The following is a 19,612-nucleotide window of genomic DNA, read 5'->3' on the forward strand; positions in this document are numbered from 1 at the left end:
ACCTGGCATGTGGGAGACCTGGACATCCATGTGGGACACCTAGACAGAGTTTCTGGCTCATGGTTTGATCTAGCCCAACCCTGGCTTTTGGATCCCTTTGAGGATCCAACAGATAAAAACCAACAGATAAAAGATATTTTATTCATTCGTGTTCATTCACTCTCTCTCTTATTTTTTTAAAGATTTATTTTATTTTTATTGGAAAGTCAGATATACAGAGAGGAGGAGAGACAGAGAGGAAGATCCTCCGTCCGATGATTCATTTTCCAAGTGGCTGCAACAACTTGGGGCTCAGCTGATCCAAAGCCAGGAACCCGGAGCCTCTTCCAGGTCTCCCACATGGGTGCAGTGTCCTAAAGCTTTGGGCCATCCTTGCCTGCCTTCCCAGGCGACAAGCAGGGAGCTGGAAGGAAAGTGGGGCTGCCAGAACATGAACTGGCACCCATATGGGATCCCGGTGTGTTTAAGGCGAGGACTTTAGCCGCTAGGCTACTGCTCTGGGCCCTCTCTCTTTCTTTCAAGTAAATAAATTATTTTTCTTTAAAAAAGGAAGACTAGGTCAGTATTTTGTATTTGGACTTCTGTCCAGTTAGAATACAACATGGATGTGTGTCCACAGTTTGGCTGTTATTTTAGAACACCAGCAGGTGTATCCTCTGACCTTTCAGCTTTACAGAAGTAAGAAGGCTTATGGTGCTTTTATTTTTATGAGCCTGAATTGTCTTTCATCCTTAGGAATAGAAACTCTTTCTGAACAATCCCCTTGTCCCTGTGTCTGATCTAGAGTTATTCCTGCATGTACTGTCAGCTCTGCCTTTCTTCTCCTCAACCAAACTCAGCTGAATGTTGGAGCTTCCATAATTTTGTTTTTAATTAAGATTGTCATACTTTTCTGAACTTGGATCAGATTTCTAATTTGCAGCCCTCACTTAAATTATTTGACTCAGAGCCTCATGCTGATGCCCTCTCAGTCATACAGCTTTGCCGTTAATTCCCCTCAAACTCATGTTCCTCACCCCAACCTTGCTCTCAGCCTCTGGCTATGACTCACCGTTCCATGTGCCATTCCCCCAACACGATGCTTTCCCTCCCTCGGTTTCTGGCAGATAGCTATTTCAGCCAAAGAAGCAGACCTTTAATTTGAAGGCTGCTTGGCTCGTATTCTGCTGATCATACCATGAGAGAGGTGGTGCTTTGACAAAACTGGTCAAGAAGTGCCCAGACTAGGATGGTGTTAAGGAAGAAGTGAAGTAGGGAGCACCAGCTGTGAAGTCAGCCATGTTGGAAAGAGAACAGGGATTCCACAGGGACCGGAGACTTCAGTAAGGTTGGCATCATTTAGTTGCACTAAGTTCTGATCTGAGTTCAGAGGTTCATCTCTCCTTGTCATACTGTTTCTTCCTGCAAGCACATGAGTATTAATATTGAGAGGCTGTTGTTAGCTTTCGCATGGAACCTGCTCCTGCCTAAATGCTAAGATTTCCTCATAAATCTCAGCTTCAGACCTACAGATATATGTGTGTGCAGGCTAATACAAATGCACGTGTGCACGCACACACATACTTTCTTTCCAAGGCCCAATGGGAATACCGAAGGATGTGGCAGAGAGCTACTGAGAATGACCTCGCTATCTTCGAAAGCAAGATCAAGGTGGGAGTTGACCATGTGCAGTGGAAGACCTAGGAAAGTCAGTTCTCTTAGCTGCAACCCCGGTTCGGTCCCCGTGTGAGGGCACTTTCCAAGTGGCCCCCAGTTTTATTCTTAACTGAACCGTGGCAACAGATATGTTGAACTCTCTTTAGTCATCTATTTGAGAATGGATTACTTCTGGTAGTTATGTATCCATTCCAACTTTACACTTTTTTTAGGGAGTGTGTGTATGTGTGTGTGTCTAAAATCAGCAGGTTAACCACTCCAAATCCATAGGGAGCAAGCATTTTGCTCTTTGTGTTTTGGGGTTTTTTGTTTTTGTTTCATCGCTGTAGTTGCAGTTTTAAAAGGAAGAGCCAAATAAACTTCTTTAAGCAGGCCTTCTTGGGGCCAGTGTTGTAGCATAGCAAATTAAGCCACCAAGTGTGAGACTGGCATCCATATGGGCACCAGTTCAAGTACCAGCTGTTCTGCTTCCCACCCAGCTCCCTGCTAATGTACCTGGGAAAGCAGCAAAAGATTAGCACAAGTGCTTGGGCTCCTACACCTGGGTGAGAGAACTGTCTGAAGCTGTTGGCTTCTAGCTTCAGACTGACCCAGACCCGGCCATTTCAGCCTTCTGGGGAGTGAGCCAGCAAATGGAAGATCTTTGTCTCTCTTTCTCTCCTCTCTGTTGCTTTGCCTTGGTAATAAATAAATCTTTAAAGAAAACAGACTTTCTTAAATTTTAAAGTATACTCAAAGGGTTTGCCTTTTGAACACTTGAGAAAATACTTTTAGCAAATTTATGGCTTTTAGCTATTTTTTTTTCCTCCCACTTCAGCACTACTGATTTTATCTCTCAGTGTTTTTCAGGGATGGTTTCATTTTGTCTTTAGCCATATTACATCACTTTTCCACGTTTTAATTTGTAACCAATCAAACAACGTTGGTTGTTACGGCTCCTAAACAAGTACAAGATACTTCCACATTTTGAAGATTTATGTTCATGCACATGTATAGGAACACGTATTTTCAAGGAGGAGTTTGTCTTCTGTGCCAGGCTTGTTTGCACCCCATCTCTAGAGATGTGAACAAATCAGACTGTTAAAAGGATCCCTCCTCAGTAATTTATAAGTGGAGGTGGATGAAAGCATTGGCATGTGTTAAAGTGCCGGGGCAAAAGGAGTGAAGTCATCTCAATCTGTGTCCGTAATTTGGTTGCGGGTTTGAATAGTCAAAAGGACCTTTCATCACAACCACAAGTAGTAGTAAAATCACTTTTTTTGGTAGAGGAAATGACAGAACCTAGTAATATTTGTTACTTCAGTATTTGGGCTCTATCCAGCCCAACATTTGAAAACATAGGCTTAGAAAGACAGACTTTCCAGTAGGACTCCTCAGGTGTTGGTGAAGAACTGGGAGCATTTGCAAGGCCTGCCTCCCCTCCACTTGTCACTGCTGTCTGAAGCCGCGTGTGAACTGCTGTAGGGACCGCAGGTCAGTAAGGCACAGTACCTGTGTTCAGGGCCTTTGCTAAGAAAAACTTTCAGATTTCTGCCCTAATTGTCATGAAGTTCATAAGTACACTTGGAGAGCATAGTGTTTTTGCTTTAAATTCAAAAAAGTAAAAAGTATTTTGAAAAAATAAGTTATAAGACTCTGACCTTCCATCTCTAAAGAATTTTGTTTATTTAAATTTAAGGCAGAGTTAGCAGAGAGAAGAGGCGAGACACAGAGAGAAAGATATCTTCCACCCATTGGTTCGGTCCCCAAATTGCTAAAATGGCCAGGGCTAGAACAGGCCAAAGCCAGGAGCCTGGAATTCCAGCCAGGTCTCCCACATGGATGCAGGGCTCAAATGTGTGGGCCATCCTCCACTGGTTTCCCAGAAGCATTAGCAGAGAGCTGAATCAGAAGTGGAGCAATTGAAACTCAAATTTGGACGATACGGGATGATAGTTGACGACATTGCCAGCCACTGGGGAGTCACATGTTTTGTAAAATACGTGCATATGGATCTGTATGGTCACCATTATCACCCTGCAAAGTAAAGAGGACTCATAATTGTTAAATGGAGTTGAGGACAGTTTAGCTTGTCATCTTTCACTTCAGTGTGGGATCGTGTTTTCTGACAGCAGGAAATTTTATATTTGTATGTTCTTTGGTCATACACTCAAATGGTAACTGTGTAAGGTGAAAATATGTGCAAGTTTACAAAAACTTCATGGAAAATGCATATTATGAAAACTAAACTTGGATTTCAAAAAATTACTGTTAAATTTACTTTTTAATTCCATTTCCCACATTTTGAAGTTTCCTCATGTTAGCTTGACTGTTGTACCCATTTCACTGAGTGTATGTATCAAAACATCGTGTTGTATGCTTTAAATATATATAATAAACCTTCAAAAAGAATAATGATTTGCTTAAAACTGATTAATATGTTGTTGAACACCTATAATATCTATGAAACTTATGCTATAAAAGTTTTGGAAATACAGTGGTGATAGCTGCATAATATTATGATGGCAATAAATACCAATGAGTTATATACCTAAAATGGTTTAGGTGGCATATTTTAATATATATATTCTGGCATTTTAAAAAAAACATTGTATTATACCAAAAGCCATAAATTATACACTTTAAGTGGGTGCATTGAAAGCTATGTCAACTGTATCTCAATAAAACTTTTTTAAAAAGACAAGTCTTTGCCTTATAGTCTGATGGCAAGAAGACATACAGCAAACAAAGAAAATAGTTTTAGATTGTGATAAGTGCTATGAAAGTAATTAATTAGGTGATATAATAAAAAAAAACTGGAGAGGGACCTGGTTTAGACAGAGTTTTCAAATAAACCTTAAATACCAAGGAAGTGACTGTTGTGCTAAGACAGGAGTGATTACAAGGATGCAGTGACGCGAAGAGCTGTTAATACAGAGTTCCCAAGGCCGTGGGAACAGCCATGGAAAAGGCCGTAAGGTGAAGAAGAAGTTGGTGTGTTCAGTTAACAGTTAACAGGTAGAAGGCTTATGTGGTAGGAACATCGCTATTGAGGGGTAGTTATCCAGGGAACACATAGTGTGAACTGTTGAGTGTATTTACACATTTTAATCTTGATCTGTATGCAAATAGAAACCATTAAATGAGTTGTTCAAGCAAGAAGTGGCATGATTATTGGTTTATTTCAAAGAGCGCTGTAGCTGTTCTGATGGATTACAGGGAACTAGAATTTAAGCAAAGTTGCCAGTTAGAAACTATGTCAGAAAATCAGTTGGAGATTGATGATGGCTTAGACCAAGAAAGCTCGGGTAGACATGGAGACAGAAGTGAACAGATGTTAAAATGTTGTAGGGGATGAACTAATGATTTGAATGCGGGAGACGAGGGAAGAAAGACCCTGGATTTTGAATATGAACAACTGGCTAAAGCCAGTTACTAAAACAAAGAAAAATCCTGGAACTGGGGGTCACAGAATTGGTCAGCTGTGAACATACTAAGTTTGAGTTGGTTTTCACAAATTCAGAGTCGTTAAGTAGACAAAAGGATATATGGGTCTGGAGTTCAGGGTTGGAGGTCAGTACTGGAAAACTTTGAGCATAATCAAGATAAAGATGATACTTAAATCCAAACAGTCAGATGAGATTAACCAGGGAGAGTAGGCAGTGGGCAGAGCTGAAAAGCAAGAAAGATACAGACACACAGTGCTGAAGTTAAGTAGAAGACAAGACATTGGCAAAGGCTGAAGGAAGCAGGAAAATGAGGCAAGGGTAGTAATTTGGAAACTGAGGGAAGGAAACATGCCAGAATCAAGGAAGAGTTAGACTTGACCAGCTTTTGCTGTCTCCAACTGTGAGATCAAGAGAAGAGATTTTTTTGTCTTTGTTTACTGTTGTGGTGATGTGAGATTGCATGTTTATTATGTTTTGGAAAACAGAAAAGATCAGGGCATGAGCTTTTGTTCTTGCCACTTGGTTTGAATGCCATTTCAGATGCACTAAAAATGGTAGGCCCTTGATAAAGGTGAGATCAGTGAGAAGGTCCAGCTCATTCGTTATCTTCTTTTTTAAAATTTTTATTTATTAAAAAAATTATTTATTTTTATTGGAAAGAAAGATGAGATCTGCAGAGAGGAGGGATAGAGAGAAAGATCCTCCGTCCACTGCAACGGCCAGAGCTGAGTTGATTCAGAGTCAGGAGCCAGAGGTTTTCTCTGGGTCTCCCACGTGGGTGCAGGGTCCCAAGGCTTTGGGCCATCTTCTACTGCTTTCCCAGGCCACAAGCAGGGAGCTGGATGGGAAGTGAAGCAACTGGGACACGAACCAGCGCCCGTTTGGGACCCTGGCACATGCAAGGTAAGGATCTAGCCACTATACTCTTGTGCCGAGCCCATTCTTTATCTTCCAAAATGAAGACTTTCAGTAGATATGATTGAAATGTGTAGCTCTTCCTATGACCCATATCATACTGTAAATACATTTTTAATATGAGAATAAATTGACCTTATGTTCATACATTAAGTTGATTTAATTTTGAATAAAGTGTAACAGAGATAGCAAAAATAAATAATTTCCTCCCGGGCTGTTAGTAGTGAATCTTTAACAGATTCAATGGTTCCACATTAGCATGTAAAATTACACACAGTCTGGGTGACAGAGGTGCTTTCTCTCAGAGCAGCCATATGCTTATTCCTGGGGATCCCCAAGATGCTCATTGAATCTGAGAGGGCAGAAGTATGTTCACAGTGCTAATAAGACCTTTTTTTTAAACCTATTTCACTATGTTGACATTTGCATGATGTTGCAAAAACAGTGATGAGGGGAGGCGTTTGGTATAGGGGTTAAATCCCTGCTTGGCATACCACATCCGATATCAGAGTGCCTGGGTTTGAGTCCCAGCTCCAACTTGATTCCAGCTTCCCCTGCATTCCTAGGAGCTGTCAGTAATGAATGACTCGGATAGTTGATGCCTTACCATCTGCCATCCACAGGGAAGACCTAGATTGAGTTCTCACTCTCTACTTGTGCCTTGCACAGCCCTGGCTGATGTGGACTTTGGGAAGTGAACAACAGGTCAAAGATCTCTCTCTCTCTCTCTCTCTCTCTCTCTCTATACCTTTCATATTTTTGAAATTTAAGATTTATTCATTTATGTATTTGAAAACAGAATTACAGAAGGGGAGAGACAAAGAAGAGAGAGGAAGAGAGAGATCTTTATCCACTGGTTCACTCCCCAAATGACCATAATGACCAGGGCTGGGCCAGGCCAAAGCCAGCAGCCAGGAGATTAATCAGTGTCTATCATGTGGGTGCAGGGGGCCCAAGCTTACGGACCGTCTTTTGCTGTTTTCCGAGGCATAGTATCAGGAAGCTGGGTTGGAAGTGGAGCAGTCAGAAGTCTAACCAGTACCCATATGGGATGCTAGCACTGCATGTAGTGGCTTTACCTGCTGCACCACAGCCCCATTATACAAATGCTTTTTTTAATGATAGATGAAACTATTGGCCAACTAGAACATATCAAGCAACACTACACCAAATGCCTGCCCCTAAGATAGGGAGTTTTGTTTGACAGGCAGAGAAAGTGCAAGAGTGTTTCTATCCACTGATTCACTCCCCAAATACCTACAATGTGAGTGAGTTCTCTGGGGCTGAACCCTGTAGCTGGGGACCCAGTCCTGGTGTACCTCATGGATGTCAGGAATCCAGTGACTTAAGCTGCCACCACTGGCTCCTGGGATCTGTAATTATCAGGACACTGGAGTCACAAGCCCAAACCCTGAATGTGCAATCACGTATTCTGATGTTTAACTACTAGGCATAAATCTTCACTTCCAGTCCTGTGGCTTTCTTTTTCAAAGGTTGATTTATTTTTATTGGAAAGTCAGACTTACAGAGAGAAGAAGAGAAAGATTCTCCATTCTCTGATTCACTCCCCAGGTGGTTGCAATGCTGGGAGCTGAGCCAATCTGAAGCCAGGAGCTTCTTCCAGGTCTTCCATGTGGGCACAGGGTCCCAAGGCTTTGGGCCATCTCTACTGCTTTGCCAGGCCAGAAACAGGGAGCTGGAAGGGAAGTGGAACAGCTGGAATACAAACCAGCGCTCATGGGATCCTGGGGCATGCAAGGCAAGGATATTAGCCACCAGGCTGTCACGCTGGGCCCCGTCCTGTGGATTTTAAGGGTGAAAAGTTCATTGGAAGAGTCTGAGATTCTACATAGTTAGATTCTAACAGTAGTTAGCCTTCAAAGACATTACTTGGTGAGTTTTGGAGTAGTATCAAAGAACAGTGTCCACAATTTTCTGAAAAGGCTACCAAAATTTTTTTTCCAAGTGCTTGTCTGTACGAAGCTAGATTTTTCTCACCAAACAACATCTAGTAAAAAAAATGAATGCCAGGGTCCGGCCCTGTGGCATGGATGCTTCAAGTCCTGGCAGCTCCACTTCCAATCCAGCTCCCTGCTAATTTACCTTGGAAAACAGCAGCAGCAGATGTTCTAAGTCCTCAGGCCCCTGCTCCCACATGGGAGACCCTGGGAGGAAATTCTGGCTGCTGGCTTCAGTCTGGCCCAGCCTTGGTTGTTGCAGCAGTTTGGGGCGTGAACCGGTGAGTGGAAGACCTCAAAATCCATCTCTCCTCTCTTTGCAACTCTGCCTTTCCAATGAACAAAATAAATCTTTAAAAATTACAAAATGAATGCAGAATAAAATATGAGACTCCAGCTGTAATCTATTAAGCTAGACATTGCAAAAGAGACTTGCAAAAATGTACAATGTCACTCATCTCACTAAATTTTTTTTTGAAAATACACTTTTTTCATTAAATATATTAGCAAGTAATATAATAATGTTATAAATTTTGTTATATACTCATCTGACCCCATAAATAAAAGAAAGCTTTGGGGGGTTCCCAGTCATTTTAAGTGTAAAGGGATATTCAGACTAGAAGTTTGAGAACTACTTTCCTAGAGAATGTGACCATCTAGATTTATATGAAACCTCATCATTGCTCATCATCTGATATGCCAAGACAGCTCATGTCAGTTCCCTAAATGTGACAGTGTTAGATAAGACACCTACCCGTTTGAATTCCTGGGATGCTGTGCAGTGCAGATCAGAAAGTTAACAGCTCTTGGTGGGTTCTTTTCCTATTGTAGTTAGCCTTTCTTAAACTGGGCCTCTTCTGTTTTCCTGAAAGCTTAAGGAGTAATACCTGGAGAGTATACATTACAGCAAGTCATAACGTTGATGTGCGCCGGTAGTAATGTGAGGCTTTGTGATATGCTTTTACTTCTATCTCAGTTATGCTCTGAGAAGTCTGTTTACCATGTCTGTCCTTAGTTGGCAAATGGAATTCAAGGCAAAGTCTGAGATCAAGTCCAGCTTTAGTGCACTAACATGACCTCCTGACCCATCCGCTGCCAACCTGGGCCTCCCTCAAGTCCTGTGAGGTAGATGGGGCAGAGACAATTGTATACATTTTACAGCTGAAATTCCTGACCTTGAGTTAGAACAAGGACCTGGGATTGACACGAGGGGACTTTATTACCTCTCTTCCTTTCACTCTGGTGCCTCTCTTTTCCCCTCCAGTTATTTCACAGCTTCACAGAATCTAAAAGTAGCTTCTCCTTCCAAACAGTTGGGAACCCATGTTCTGCCAAGTACATGGTCATTGTCTAAAATGACTCTAGGACTCAAAGTGCACAGCTATTTAGAGAGGATCCATGCCAGCTTATGCCTAGGATCTTAAATCCAGGGGTATTTCTTCAACATACAGTTCAGTGTGTATGACGTATGGGGAGAGAATGCATTTTTATTTTCATATTTCTTGAAATCAAGAATACAAGTTTTGAGGATGTTTTAATAGTCAAAATGCCTCCCCACCCCCTACTGCTGCCTGCAAAGTTTTCCAGTAATGAAAGCTTTTTTTTAAAGGCCCATATTACAGAAAGGCAACATTACTAAGATATAAATCATGTACCACACGGTTGACCCATTTAAAATGTACAATTAATTCACTTTTAGTATATTCACCAAATTGTGCAACTATCATCACATTTGACTTTAGGACATTTTGATTATCCCCACAAGAAACCCCATACCCATTAACAGACACTCTTCATTCTTTCAGCCGCCCCTGTGTATCCCTAGGCAGCCACAAGACTGGTTTCTGTTTCTATAGATTTGCCTATTTTGGACATTTCATATTAATGCTAGCGTAAAATATGTGATCCTTAGTGGTTTCTCTTTCTTGCAGAGGTTCAAGGTTTATCCATGTTGTAACAGGTATCAGTCATTCCTTCTTATTGCCAAATCATTTTATCAATTTGAAGTTGTAAATAAATAGACTGCACTTGATTTATCCATTCATGAACTGACAGACATTGGATTGTTTCCACTTTGGAGCTATTACAAATGTTGCTGGGAACATTTGCTGAGGTTTGTGGGCCAATATATTTTCTTTATTCTTAAGTATGTACGTCGAGATGATTTGGCAGACCAACATGGTAACTGATATTTTGAGGAACTACCAGGCTGCTGTCTCAAGTGGTTGCATTACTGTATGTTTACACCAGCAGCAATACACGAGGAAACTTCAAAAAGTTAATGGATTAAGAAATTTAAAAATAAACTCAGGGGGCCATACCTGCTAGTTTCCTTTTATCACACAAAAATGAACATATGGCAAATTTCCCTTTTGCATATGACTAGGAGCTATATATAAATTTTGCATCTTTCTTGGTTTAACATCTTTGGAAACATCTGTCTCTTCTTTCATCCTAGTTGCTTTGAAAGATTTGCTTTAGTCTTGATCCTTGCTCAGTGGTGACGTTGGCCTTTCCCAAAGCACTACCATAAGTGCCATCTTTTGTTGGGAGGAAAAATATGCAAAGAATGCACCTCAACAGAAATGAAATATGCAGTGCTTAGTTCAGAGAAAGTGGGGAGATAAATCCATAGCTGTATTTTTTACGATGAAACCTCATGAAATGAATTATAAGTTGTATGAAAAATAAATTTGGTCTGATTTTAGTTGGCATTAAAGTGACCAGCATAGCTTAGATATAAGCTATTTGAAGTAATGAAATTCTGCAAAGTTGTTTTGTGTAAATTCTGGTACTTAGAGAAAAGTAGTTTACAGACTTAGGTTTCCAATGAGGATAAAATTAGCATGCTGATTAAGGTAGTTTTCCCAAGAAGGACATCCTAGAATAAAGCAAATTTTAAAAAAATGCAGGATGATTTGGGCTCAGTGCAGTAGCCTACTGGCTAAAGTCCTTGCCTTGTGCGTGCCAACATCCCATATCGGCTGCTGGTTTATGTCCTGGCTGCTCCACTTCCCCTGCAGCTCCCTGCTTATGGCCTGGGAAAGCAGGAGAGGACAGTCCAAGGTCTTGGGACCCTGCACCTGCATGGAAGATCTGGAAGAGCTCCTGGCTCCTGGCTCCGGATTGGCTTAGCTCCAGCCTCTGCAGCCATTGCAGCCACTTGGGGAGTGAATAAGCAGATGGAAGATCTTCCTCTCTGTCTCTCCTTCTCTCTCGCTGTATATCTGACTTTTCAATAAAAATAAATCTTTAGCAAAAAATAAAATAAAATAAAACACAGGATGGCTAAGTAGTTAAGCGTGAAGACCCTAAGTCTCAACTTCCTGGGTTCAAAACTGAGTTCTATCATTTCAGCTATATGGTTTGAGGCAACTTACTTAACCTTTCTGTAGCCAATGTCCTTAACTGTATATAGGGACAATACTAGCTAGCTTTTAGAGTTATTGGAAGGATTTGGTATATGTAAAGCACTTAGAATATACCTGATATAGATTAAGTCCTGAGTAAAACAAATTAATAAAATGCAAGCATTTAGAATATACCTGATATAGATTAAGTGCTGAGTAAAACAAATTAATAAAATGCAAAATACAGTATTTTCTTTGTGATCAAGAAAGCCCATATTCCACAAATACATGTGAGGTGAAAATGTGTGGAAGTAGATTACAAGGTCAATTCAAATTAAAATAGAAAGATAAGTTCAAATGACAAGAGTTGGCTTTTCAGCTGCATCAGTTGTGTTGTTGGGTAAAACAGGAGAAGGTACTTAGGCACCTTATTCATTAACAGTAAACCTTTGTTTCCAGTTAAGTTAATATTGCCTTTCAAAGTAGAAATAATGCTGTTATATCACATAAACAATCCAATCTCAGCATTTTTAAATACAGAAAAACATTTTTAAGAATCCCTTGAGATTTCGCTACTCACAGGTAATTAATCTGACGGCTGTCTTTCCTAACATCTTGATACAAACATGATTAAGTGGATAAACTTTTACATGAATAGTTTTATGCTGTGCATTCTATTATGTGTCCTGATTTTCTGCATTTCACTATTTTGTGAAGATAGTTTCCTGTTGCTGTTGATGAAAACAGTTGCGTAAAATTTTATTTCCATTTATTCTGTTATACAAATGTCCTATAATTTATTTAACAGTGTCCTTGCTGAAGGATACTTGGACTACTTGCTTTATTTTGCAATGTGAGCAACATTGTAATGAATAAGCATCTTTCTACTCAGATTTTTGCATAAATATCTGGCAGTTTCCTTAAGATGAATACCTAATTGCTGGGTCCAAAGAAAAATATACATGTTAAAAGTTAACATATTTATGTCTTTATCTTCTTGCCAACCTTTTAAATATGATAGTGGCTGTGTTTTTATTTTATTATTAATGAATATTAAGTTGATATATTTCATGAAATTCAAGATTGTAAAAAGACTATATATGGATTTTTAAAAATGTTGTTTACACCAAAATAAATTTGCTCATTCTTCTGAAAAAGTTACAGAGAGAAAAGACAAAGGAATGGGATTTTCCATCTGATGGTTTGTGTCCCAAATGTCTGCTACGGCCAAGGCTGGGCCAGGCCAAAGCCAGGAGGCAGGAGCTTCCTCCAGGTCTCCTACATGGGTGTCAGGAGCCCAGGCATTTGGATCACCTGCAGCTGCTGCTTTCCCAGGCCATTAGCAGGAAGCTGGATTGGAAGTAAAGCAGCCAGGACTTGAATTGGCGCCCATGTGAGATCCTGGCAGCACAGACAATGACTTGCTACACCATAGCACCAGCCCCTAAACTTACCGTTTAATTTTGTTTTCCATGAAATCTTTGTAGTATCTCATGTTTGTTTGCTGTTTTAATTTGTTTTGTGCACAACCCACATATTTTTAATAAATGTCACAGTAATCTGTGGAAAGACCGTAATCATAGTTCCATAAATGCATGAAACCAAAAATGTTCCAGATTAAAGATTTGTGCAAATGCGTGTGTTTGGTTTGTTTTAGATTTGGGAACATTTGCATAGACTTTGTTGGCTGAGCATCTCTAATTTGAAATGTTTCAAAATCAGAAACTTGGAACACCAATGATGTTTCAAACAATGTTTTTCAGTCAGGAATGCTCAACCTGTGTTTAGGATGATGGCTTTGTAGAGACTTGTAGAAACAGTCCACTTTAAATATCTGTATATTATAAACTCAGACTAGCACTTTCAGTTTAAATGATCTATACATACGTTTAGTGTGAAAAGAAGAAATAGTTGTTATTTGTAGACTCCAAAAAAGTGGATGAAATGATTTAATAGAAGGAACGTAACAGCAACAATTAGAGATTTCAGAATTCTGTTCCATCGCTTAACTTACACATTGACTGACTGTCCCTTCTCCCTGTTCTCTGGTCTTCTCATTTTAAGAGCAAGGAAGCTGAACATTATATACTCAGAGATCCATACCAGTCCCAATATTCTTTGATCTCTGATTCTTTACCATTCTTAATTACATAGTATGTTACTTTTTTTTCTATCATTGCAAAATTTTTGTTTTGTTTTCAGCTTGCCACAACTTGATCAAAAATACTTTGAGGGGCAGCTGTTGTAGTGTATCATGTTAAGCACAGCTTGGAATATCTACATCCCATATTGGAATACCAGGTTCGAGTCCCAGCAGCTCTGCCCTTCTGACCCAGCCTCCTTCTAATACGCCTGGGAGGCAGCAAATGATGGCGCAAGTACTAGAGTTCCTGCTACACATGGTGGGAGAGCCAGGTGGAGTTCCTCGCTCCTAACTTCAGCATGGCCCAGCCTCAGCTGTTATAGGATTCTGTGGAGTGAACCAGCAAGTAAAAGATTCATATTCTTTCTTTCTAATTCTCTAAGGAGTAATTTATAAACAGTGTACCATATAGTAGTGAACATGTATCTACAATTCCCTAAAATAAATTTATGAAAAATTTTTACCTTTAATTTAGTAATTCCTCCTAGAAACTTTATCCTAAATAAATAATTCTAACTTCCTGAAAACAAAAATGTTTGTCCTAACTGAAAATAGTTATCTGGGAATAGTTTAAACTGAGGCACATCTCCGGGTGTAATTAAAATTGTTACAAGGAGCAGGTGTTTAGCCTAGCAGCTAAGCAGCCTCATCCCACATCACAGTACCTCCATTCAAGGTCTGGCTCTGGACTCGGGCATCCTGCCAATGCAGGTGCTGGAAGGCAGTAACGATGGCTCAAGTAACTGAGTTCATGCCGCACATATGGGAGGCTAGGATTGGGCTCTAGCTCCTGGCCTCTTCTGGCCATTGCACGCATTCAGGGTGTGAACCAGCGGATGGATAAAAGTGTTCCTCTCCCTCCCTCTCTCCCTTTTTTTTCTCCACCCCCTTCCCTGCAAGAAATAAATATAAGTTTACCACAGAGATAAATGGGAAATTGTGGACTAGCACATGTGGCACTATTCATTGAATTTATGTTGTCTCTTGAGATAATTTCCACTACAAGGGATTCTAAATTCTGTTTTCATATACCAGAAGAAAAATAATTTTGAATTGGAACACTTCATTTCTCTTAACTTCACAAATGTCACCTTTTATTGATTACCTATATGCAAAATATTCTTTATTCTTTATTCCTTATCTTCCCAATAACCTGGCCCAGTTTTTGTAATTTTCACTTTACAGATAAGTAAACAGCCATAATTTTGATGGAAAAAGAGTTTTGAAGAAATTACTGAAACAAATCTGGATGGAATATTTTGGTATTTTTTTTATTCCTTCATGGTGAATTGGAAACATTTGTAACCATATTTAAGGATATTTTATGTAAAAATAAGCCCTAAACAAATGAATAGTCAGAATTCTGGGTAGATATCTTTTCATTCAAATGTGCCTTAAAGTGTGTGACATTTAGTGCCTAGTAGCAAATGGATTTGTACTATTTGGGCTTTTACCACTTACGAGTCAAGCTCTTGTACTTATCATTGAAATCAAACCTAATTAGAAGAGAAAGTGGGAGAAACGACATCTGCATTTTTGGTACACCAGTTGTGGTGGTCACTCTATCCAAAGTTTGCTGAACTATAGCTGCTAAACTAACCAGGAAGAGGAAATTGCTTTGTATAGTCAAGCCAAGCCAACTATGTATGTATGTATGTGTTATTGTGTGTGTATAAAACGTTTAGTTTGTAATGTCTCTTAGGATTCTTCTGAAAGGCGTGTGAACCTTTGCCTTCTTTTAATAAGCTTTCATAATGATAAAGTCCCTAGGGAATGAAATCATCTGAGCGGAATGTGCCTGTGTCTTAAAATCTGATAAACATCACTACTTGGAATTTAAGAGATTAAAACAGTCTTAAAATATGTAGCTGTTACTTTCAGGTCATTATAGCCAAGGAAGCCTGTGGTCCACTATCAAAATAGCTTAGCCTCAGTGAGTTCCGAGCAGTGGGCTTAGCCAGGTTGGCTAGTGTTGCTTTTAGCACTGGTCCTTTGAGTTGACCTGTAACTTGTGATGTACTAGAATGTAATTGCTTCGTCTCTGAGGCACATTTATGTGTCCCTTTGCCCCTGATGCTAATTCATCATTTACTTTATGGTAATTCCATTCAGACATCATCAAGCCCCACTGAGGCTACTAAATGATGTGAGTGGATATATTTTCTAATCAGTGACATTAGTTTATATCTCCTTATTAAGATACCCATTAAATTCATACCAGGAGAGATAACATGAGCGCTAATGCACTTTACATCTTCCATCAGTGCTTTTTTATTTATTTCTATAAAGGCAGTATTAATATCTAAATTTAAGAGTCCCAGAAAATACAAAGCTTTTAATAATGGCTTAAGAGCTTGAATCTGGTAAGATGTAAAAGAGGTGAAAGCAATGACATTGCCTATTATGTTGCTATTTTTTAGTCTCTTTCCCTCCCTAAAGCCATTAAAATCTATTTAATACCATTTGTTTTAAATGTTAATTAATATCTTACTTTTATATAATCCTTTCTAAGCAGAAATATATTATCTTTGTTTCCCTGGATTTTCTTTTTGTAACTTATCTTGGTTTTCAAACTCAGAACATATATAAAACTTTATGTACCTTTTAATATACCAGCCAGAGTATTAATCAAATATATGTCAAATCATATCAGGCTCTGGATAGTGGAAGAGATACAAAAGAACTTGGCCTATATGAAAGCTAGTTACTGTATGTATAAAATATAGTTGTTGTGGTGAGTTTCCCACCATGTTGCCTTAACTGGGATAACTAATCAATAAGTATCTTTCTTTAATTCCATTCATTATCATCTCCTTTTGAAATATTTGACAAAACTGCTAATGTAACTCACCGTTTGAGAAATCTGTAAATACTGTCTTCAGGGACTATCATATTACCATGGCAATCTGGTACCGTTTGTTTTGCTTTGAGTTTCTACTGTTACTGCTTTCTCACAACCGATGATGTGAAATCAGTAATATCAGGATGTGACAGCATTGTAAATCTGCTAGCACATATACTTCTGTTAGTCTCTCTTCCAGCATCATTATCCTCCACCTTTGGTTTTCGCTCTCAGTGTATAATCTCAGCTGTAGAAAGAGGAAGTTAGGCAGTGGAGCCCTTTTAATTTGCTCCTTGTGGCAGACTTCCCTACTAAAAGCACAATACTGAGTAATATCTGAGACTTGCTGTTGCTAGTTCTGTACTGTCATTCTCTTTCCCTTTCTACCAAATAATTGCATTATTTTATACCTGCACTCATGTTTACTAGCTGCATTAATTTGAATCCAACAAGTAGACTTCAAAGGGGGATTAGATGTGCAAAAAGTTTACTACTAAAGGGAATAGGAGAAAGTAGGCAGAGCCTTCAGACTTCAATGTGGATATGATACCTGGAGAAGGCAAGAGAGAAAGAGGATTAGGCAGAGTCTTGAACTGTTTCTAACGTGGCACAGCAGGTTGGGCCACCACATCCCATGCTGAAATCCCATCCATGTGGGTGCCAGTCTGGGTCTCGGCTGCTCCATTACCAATCCTGCTCCCTGCTAACACACCAGAGAAGGCAGTGGAAGATGACCATGTGTTTGGGCCCCTACATCCACGTGAAAGACCCAGATGAAGTTCTTGGCTTCTGACTTCAGTCTGACTCCGCCATGGCCATTGCAGCCATTCGGAAAGTGAATCACTGAATGGAATATTTCTCTGTGTGTCTCTATTTCTCTGTCTTACTCTTTCCCTCCCTCTCTTCCTCTGCCTATCTCCCCCCAGCTCTAGCTCTGCCTTTCAAATATAATAAGTAAATCTTTAAAAAAATTTTTTTGATAATGATGACATGGTTGATTAGGGTGGGAAGGGTCAAGGATTAGGGAAAAGTGGTGTGAGACCATTATTTCCACGTTTTTTTTCTTCTTCCTGTATCTGGGGGAAGGGGAGGCTGAAGGGGAGAACCCATACCCAACATCTTAACCACAGCAGTACCTGGGGATGGAGGGATGGCCACCAGATGTCATCCCAGGGTCCTTGATGTGGAGCATGCTCTGAGGGTTCTGTTTAAATGGTTTTGATAGTTCTGATGTACTGTCGATCTCACAGATCTAAGGATGAGGGACTTCTTCCAAGGTCCATTAGCTGACATAATCCAGCTTAGAGTGTCCATTTGCCCAGAAATTTCCTGTCAAGCTTCACTGGGATAGTTGACCAGTGTGTTCTGCACTCCTCCCTCTGCTATGGTTCCAGATGTCTTCTTGTAGGCTCCCATGTGCATCTGGGTATGCTGTCCACTGCTCCATCTAAGCTACTAAGGAGGTCCAGTTCTGACATATGCACTCCATTGTCAGCTCGCAGGTCCTGTCACTTTCGCCAGGGTTGGAGTGCTGAGTTCAATGGTTTAGTTGAGGGTGGGGGAGGAGCGGTGCTCCAAGAAATTTGATCTGATCCCAGACCTTGTTGACTGTTTCCAAGCACTTTAAAAAGCATTATGGTTTAGGCAGCTGTAAAATGTAGAACACAAAATCTTTTTTTGACATCAGATTGTCTTTTCTCTCTCATGCAGGACTTTATCCCTAAGTACTTCTGTTCCTTGTGTCCATGACAGCCACTGGCAGCATTAGTCTTTGTCAGTGTCAGGGCTTGTGAGCAGGTACCTCAGTAGCTAGATTTGTCCTTGTCTTACTTACAGGCCTTTTTTGTGCAGCCATCCCTTTGGCTCCTAATTTGTCAGCAGGCATTTTCTGACCTTTCCCTACATGCCAGACCCTGTGTGCTGGCTGGTGCCCACTAAAGTCCACACTCCCTCACAGGACCTGAGCACTCCAAGGCCCATCTCCCAGTGTGCATAGAAATAGCTAATTAAAGGGAAATTTATAGAGCACTGTTCGTGACCTGGCAGCCTAGCTGTGGCTGTTGGGTTCCATTCCGGTGCCACAGCATCACCATTGGCCTCAAGCAGCTGGCTGTCTGTGGGGCTTCCAGTTTGGGGTCTTGGAGACAACACTGAGTATGGGGTAGGAGAGATGTATTTTATTTATTTGAAAGACAGAGTTACATAGATCTTCCATTACTAGTTCACTCCCTGATTGGCCACAGTTGCCAGAGCTTGGCCAGACTAGAGCCAGGAGTTTCATCCAGATCTTCCATGTAAATTCAGGGTCCAAGCAATTGGACCATCCTTGATTCTTTCCCAAGCACAATAGCAGGGAACTGGATCAAAAGTGAAACAGCTGGGCCCGGCGGCGTGGCCTAGCGGCTAAAGTCCTCGCCTTGAACGCCCCAGGATCCCATATGGGCGCCGGTTCTGGTCCCGGCAGCTCCACTTCCCATCCAACTCCCTGCTTGTGGCCTGGGAAAGCAGTAGAGGACGGCCCAAAGCTTTGGGACCCTGCACCCGCGTGGGAGACCCGGAAGAGGTTCCTGGTTCCCGGCATAGCATCGGCGCGCACCGGCCCGTTGCAGCTCACTTGGGGAGTGAATCATGGGACGGAAGATCTTCCTCTCTGTCTCTCCTACTCTCTGTATATCCGGCTTTCCAATAATAATAAATCTTTAAAAAAAAAAAAGTGAAACAGCTCCAGGGGAAGGGGGAACATGGTAACATGGCAAGGTAAGTGTCAGCCTGTGGTGCTGGCATCTCGTATGAGTGTCAGTTCAACTTCCAGCTGCTCTGCTTCTGATCCGGCTCACTGCTTATAGCCTGGGAAAGGCAGGGAAAACTCACCCAAGTTCTTGGGCCCTTGTACCCATGTGGGAGATCTAAAAGAAGCTCCTGGTCTTGAACCAGCCCATCTCCAGCTGTTGCAGCCATTTGGGTAATGAACCAATGGATGTAAGATTTCTCTCTCTGTCTCCTTATCTCTTTAACTTTGCCTTTCCAATAAAATAAATATATTTTTTTGTAAGATGTATTTCTTTTATTGGAAAAGTAGATTTGTAGAAAGAGGGATAGACAAAAAGATCTCCCATCCACTGGTTCACTCCCCAGGTGTCCACAGTGGCCAGAGCTGAGCTGATCTGAAGCCAGGAGTCAGGTGCTTCTTCTGCATCTCCCATGTAGTTGCAGGGTCCCAGGACTCTGGGCTGTGCTTAACTGCTTTCCCAGGCCACAAGCAGAGAGCTGGATAGGAAGTGGAGTGGCCAGGACACAAACCAGTATGCTGCAAAATGGAG

At 40.8% G+C, this 19,612-nt stretch overlaps 1 protein-coding gene and 1 non-coding gene across 4 annotated transcripts in view; both read left to right on the forward strand.

Annotated features, from left to right (window-relative positions):
* Positions 1-19,612, forward strand: part of UVRAG (UV radiation resistance associated) — a 312,534-nt gene that overhangs the window by 249,771 nt on the left and 43,151 nt on the right. The window lies entirely within an intron of this gene.
* On the forward strand, positions 18,316-18,442 carry LOC118759621 (small nucleolar RNA SNORA54). Its single transcript, XR_004996311.2, has one exon. It is a non-coding gene; the product is annotated as a small nucleolar RNA SNORA54 (small nucleolar RNA).

The sequence above is a fragment of the Ochotona princeps genome, chromosome 4 (assembly GCF_030435755.1).
Source record: "Ochotona princeps isolate mOchPri1 chromosome 4, mOchPri1.hap1, whole genome shotgun sequence".
NCBI classification, from domain to species: domain Eukaryota; kingdom Metazoa; phylum Chordata; class Mammalia; order Lagomorpha; family Ochotonidae; genus Ochotona; species Ochotona princeps.